The sequence below is a fragment of the Festucalex cinctus genome, chromosome 13, assembly GCF_051991245.1.
Source record: "Festucalex cinctus isolate MCC-2025b chromosome 13, RoL_Fcin_1.0, whole genome shotgun sequence".
Lineage (NCBI taxonomy): Eukaryota > Metazoa > Chordata > Actinopteri > Syngnathiformes > Syngnathidae > Festucalex > Festucalex cinctus.
In genome coordinates, this window is record NC_135423.1 from 9188215 (window position 1) to 9194214 (window position 6000).

The following is a 6000-nucleotide window of genomic DNA, read 5'->3' on the forward strand; positions in this document are numbered from 1 at the left end:
AGCCGACAGCAGGTGTGCCAAACAAAGCGCCAGAAAAAGGGGGTGGGAGCATCTAGCACAGAGGCTCAGCCGCAGTAAATAAGAGTAAGGCAAGTTACAGTATAAATGCAAGCCGAGCTGTTGGAACGTTTTCATGACGTGCCATCAAACGTTACCGCCAAGCTGTATCCGCTTCCTGTCATGAAAACGGTCACAACATTTTAAGGCCAGAGTCGAGTTTGATGGTGATTGTGTGAGAGGAATTTGCTCAAGTTCGACCACTGGAAACGGCGTAAGCACCCGAAAAACGACGCCTTCAAATCAAAATGGTCACTAACAGTAATGTTTCTGTATTGATTTTTGTGTGTCATGATAAACACGTGTGCAGAATTTCATGTCAAATTGGAAGGCAAATGTTCTATTATAACAGTTATATAAAAAATATACCTGACCTGTACTAGTCTCAAGCAATGATTCTTTCGCTTGGTTAATTTTGCTCCAACCCCAAGAAATGACCTAAATTCTCAAAAAAATAAAATAAAATAAAATAAAATACAAGAACAGCTCCTCCAAGCATTTCACAGCATTGTTCTTTTTGCAAAGTGATCCTCCAGGTACTTCATCTTCACCTCAAGTGCAGCACCCTTTGATTTACGTAACATCTCCTTGAGGAACTTCCCCCGAGAAGTATTAAGCCGCCGTCTTTTGATCGGCGACTTTAGTTTCACAGCATCCGACTCGCCGTGTGCCACTTCTCGCTAACGCTCGTCTCGCAGCAGCGGTCCTCGGTGTGCGTTGTGCTGCATGACAAATTGGCATTAAAATTGAAGAGCAGAAACAATTGGGATGACGCGGTGATGTGGAAAAGTGCTGCTATTATTTTCTAAAGTTAAGGAATAGGGGAGATTGGGGCTTGTTTGTCACATGGGTAAGTTGTCACATTGTAATTATATTCTCCACCAGGGGGCGCAACTAAAAAGTGGAATACTGTACTAGTTTTCTTCCTGTACGTGGTCAGGGGTTTTGTTCTCTGAGAGAAGAGAATGTTATATTATGAGCTGACATGAGTGCGACTTTCACTTTATATATTCTGAAACAAATGTCGTCCATATGTAAATTCTAGAAGCGATTCATAATGGACTCGATGATTCAATGATTCAGGCATCTTGTCATGCCTCAGTCATTGCTTTGTTTTAAGCTAACTTGAAACTAGAGCTAGCATTAGCTAAAATGGTAGTTTGGGGCAACATGTCTCAGTCATTTTGGGGTTAGTTGTCACATATGCCAAAATATGGAAATGACATGAATGACATGAATCTAATATTTATAGATGAGCACTTGTTCTTTTTCATCTGGTACAGATTTTGTTTTTGATGGATTCCAAGAAATATATAAAGATGTGAAAAGTGTGACATCAAGCCTCGGTCTACCACGGTGCAGCTGTTTCTTGAGCATGCATGTCTCAACATTGCTGAGAGACGAGCATCAACACGATGGGTTTGTTTGTTTACAAGCAGACACGTGACGTCACGGTGAAAAGATCTCCGGTCCGACTGTGTCACATCATTCCCTCACCGGGAATTGAAACTCGCAGTTACACATGCTAATCCGCTTCCAGGCCGTGTCTACCTGCCAGGAAACACTCTGCGGAGTCCCCGCAGACGTGACTAATTGACTCGCCGGCACGGGTGACTGACACGCCGTTTCCACACCGTAATAATAGCGTGTCACGCGGGAATGATGGCGACAAGCCGGCGGCGGGATGCTCCCCGACCTCGCAGTCGGGGGCCCCCAGGGCTCAGTGGGGGGAGACGGCAGCCGACAAATGGGCGGGCCGGCGCTCGGCTTTTCAATCAAAGATGGTGGCAGGACAGTGATAGAAACAATAAAAGAGGAATCAATCGCCGGCAGCCTACGGCCGTTTGGACGTTTTGAGTGACTTCCTCTGTCATTCTCAGTCTTGACAAGGTGCTATTGTTGCCGCAAGGGCTTTTTGCTTGGGAAATAAAATGCATCTTTGCCATTAAACATCCTCTTATGTTGTGGGTCAAAGCTACATAAATGCATTTATGTTTCTCATTAAAAAAAAAAAAAAATAAAATAAAAAATAAAAAAGAGAGAGAGAGAGACGGCAATGTGGCATGTGTAATTGATTCCCCCTAAAAATATCTAATTAGTGAGTTGGTGGAATATTTTTTCAGCATCAACAGGGACTTTGTACTACAGTTAGTTTCAAACAAGTAATTTGATTGGACAAGGGTCATTCCATGACAACCGATAGACAGCACAACAGAACTGTACACATCACTTCGCCTTGCCGGTATTTTCTCAACTGCTAATTTGTCCAACATCGACAGATTTTTTTTTTATGTTCAAAATAAATTTAAAAAACAGCTAAAACATGCGACAGGTTTTTCTTCAGTCTTAAGGAGAAAAAAAATAACCACAATGACTCAGCTTCTTCTTCGATGAAGTGGACAGTGGGGAACTTGGAGCATAGACTAGCTAGCTATTAGCAATTAGCTTAGCTAAGTATGCGAAAAGCTAGATGCTATCCTTGTTAGCTGTCTAATTTCCGTTGGCTCCATGTTAAGCTATTTTATGAAATTCTTGGATGAAACACGAAGAACGCATCACATGGCTACAGTAGAAAAAGATTTTGTCATTTTTGTGTAAAGATGGCAAGAATGGGACGCATTCATGAAAATAACGCACGAGAATACACTCTTAAGTTATCGCTGAGTCACAAAATTAGGTTTTGTTTCATTTAGTGAAAAGATGTTTGAGTTTCTAACATTTTTGCATAATTTAGCACCAGGTGGGTCAAATTGACCCTGAAACATTATTACTGAGAAAACAAAAGAAAAGGAGTGTCAAAATGTTTGTTTGTTTTTTGGAAATAGTATTAGACAAGATGTTCTGATGTTCGGAATGAAACAGATCACGGGTCAAACTGACCCGGGAACATTATTAGGAGATCCAAATTCATTTTTCATTGTTAATGAGAATAATTACACAAAACTTTGTTTTTACACTTTCGGATAGTCACACATAACCCGGGTCAATTTGACCCAGGAACATTATTGCTGTCTGACAATCAAAATGAACAGGAGGGTAAAAAAAAAAAAAAATTGTGTTGTGCGTGAGCATGATCACACAAAATGTTTTGATTTCGAACATGCTGCGGGTCAAATTGACCCAGGAGCGTTATTGTTGTTCCTGAGCAATGAACAGAAAAAGCGGTGTCAAATAAAGTTGTGCATTGTTCGTGAGCAGGATGACACCAACCAAATGTTTTGGTGGTTTCTAACACTTTTGGAAAATTAAGCACTGCCTGGGTCAATTTGACCCAGCAACAGTATTGTTATTTCCTCAGAAACAAATGTAGCAGGAGGCAAAAAGACTTGGAATTTGAGTAGAGCCCTTGAGGGGGACGCTGGTATTCATGTCTTACTCAGCGTCTGCCTGCTGCCCTATTTTTTTTTCTCCAAATATTCACTAATCCTGTTAGATGGAAATCTATTAATGTTCCGCCTTGAGGCTACCACACACAAACTTGTGAGTTTTTTGCCGATAAGCATCCCATAATACCCCCTTTCCCTCCGCCCGTGTCCAAATGTGCCGTGAAGGCGCATCAGCACAGCCGCTCTCCGGATTAGAGAGCTTTAGCCAGACGAGCGACCAGGCAGCGAGGTGTGACCGGACCCGGGCTCACTGAAGGGGAAGTTTTCTTCCATTTCCACAAATTCTCCTGTGGAATCGAGTTTTGAGGATTTACATTTGCACTGACTCGATCCAATCTGGTGAATCCAATTCAAGGATTTGGACATGGTAAAGTCAAACAAACGATAGGGTCAAATTCTAGAGGGGAACAATAAATGAAGTTTGTTTTACATCAAAACAGACAAAAGAATGACAAATAAAGAAATCTCCAGAAAAAAAAGTAAGGAAATCGTGTAATGCTGATAATATTGTACTTTACTGAGTTCATGCTGCAATTAAATTGTGCTGCTCCTGGTGTGCCCGCCTCGTCACCAGAGGGCAGTATAACACGGTCATGCAGACACAGCGGACAACTGTGCGCTGCCCACTATTTTGCCTTCAAAAATCCATTGCTTCTAAAACTACCGATGCTACCATTAGCATTTCAATGGCATTTTCCATTATATGTTAGCATTAAGCTAGCGGAATGCTCTTAAGGTACCAATTATTGCTTGTTTTTAAATAAACTAGACAATTAGAGTGGCATTTAACAGCTTGAAGCCTCTTTTTGAAAATGTGTTCACTTGCGAAGGGAGCTGAACTAGGTTTGAACTGAGTTTGTGCTCAGAAGTCAAAGCAATCAGCCGAATGACGGCTTGCATCTTCAAAAACTTGCCAGTCAGGTCACTTGTATCACAAAGTGCCACTATAAATAAGAGCTTTGCTTGTTTTAGTGACACCCATTTCACAAACACGCCGCATCTTTTTTTCATTGGTCACTTTCATTGATATTACAAGAAAATATTTGCTCGATACAATTTTCTATGAATTCAGTTTGTAAAAAAATAATAATACTGCCAGTATAATATGACTTCACGTCATAGCAACCGTGTGAGAAGAACCATAAGAGCCGTGACAGAAACCAGTTTGCCAGCCTAGCATGAGAGAGTCAAAATATTAGGTACATCTGCGAGTATTAAATAGTGCATGAAAGAAGTGACTCGAAACCCCAGCAGACATCTGCCAAGTATCTTCCTTTTTTGTGTGTGTGTGTATATGTGTGTGTGTATATTCCTGCACACGCGTGGGAAAGTTTCAGCACCACGGAGAGCGCTCCGAGCAACCTGTCAGTCAAACGCGTCCGTCGATCAACTCGACAAGGATAAACATCCGAACGAAGCGAGCTGTCAAGCGAGCACACTCAAGCACGTGCAGCCACCAATGTGCTACATGTGTTCAGATAACGCGCGCAATCTTTTTTTTTTTTTTTTTCCTTTTCCAGTGCGTAAAAAGACGCATGTCGACTCACCTCTCCACAACGCACCGCGTCGGCCTGGTTCACAAAGCCAGCCCATTCATAGCCAGCAAACTTTTCCGATCGTCTTCGCGCATGCTCGCATCCCCCAAAAAAGCACAAAAAGGAAAGCAGGTAGTTTGGAGGACGAGGACGGAGGGAGAATGCGCAATCTTCCCGATGTGGTCCTCGTGTATCCCCGCGCCGCGTGGACGTATCCTTGCAGGGAGGTGAACTCAAATAAAAAGGAGGAGGAGGATCGAAAGGGTATCCCGGGATGTGCGTTTGACAGTGTGCGGCGGCGGCGGCTGAGCGTGCGCGCTCGAGTCGACCTGCAGCGAGAAGAAGCGTCAGCAGCCTCCCTGCTGGGTCCTAAAGCGGCGAGCAGACAACACGTGCGACAGCACTAGTGAAAACTAAATTCAGCACGATGTACATGTATGCATCATTAAATGGATTATTTAGCCATTTTCAGCAGTAAAAAAAGTTTGAATTAATTTGATAACTTAAATTAATACTTTTATAAAAACACATGCACTTGCCGTCGACTGAAAATGACATCATAGGTGCTCAGAGGGAATGACCAGTCATGGCTCACCTGTTGATGTTTTTGTTGTTACGCGTGATGCCATCTTCAGTCGACAAAAAAGTGGCAACGAGTTTTGAAAGGTATTAATTGTACGTGAAAAATAATGAAATTATCAAATTATGAACAAAAATAATAAATTCATACTGCTGAAAATGGCTAAGTCAATTATCCCTATAATCATCATAAATAGAAGTTTCATCAATCGTTTTTATTTGTCGTTAAGAAAAATAGTTTCAGTTTTAATTACTTGCATTTATGTTAATACGATTATTATTATTATTATTATTATTATTATTGTTATTATTTAACATTTTTGGAAAGCTATGAGTAAGCAGCAACACTGAGTACTAAGATGCAATCTCTTATACTTTTGACATACCAAATTTAATTGAACACAGTGAAAAAAGAACTTGTGAGCAAAGACTGTCTGATGCGG

General features: G+C 41.5%; 1 protein-coding gene across 1 annotated transcript in view; it reads right to left on the reverse strand.

Moving 5' to 3' along the window:
* The window catches only part of robo1 (roundabout, axon guidance receptor, homolog 1 (Drosophila)), a 240658-nt gene extending 235410 nt beyond the window's left edge, over positions 1-5248 (reverse strand). The window contains exon 1 of the mRNA XM_077540951.1: positions 4991-5248. The gene's annotated coding sequence lies outside the window, so the exon portion shown is untranslated. The remainder of the gene's footprint in view (positions 1-4990) is intronic.
* Positions 5249-6000: the final 752 nt, after the last annotated feature.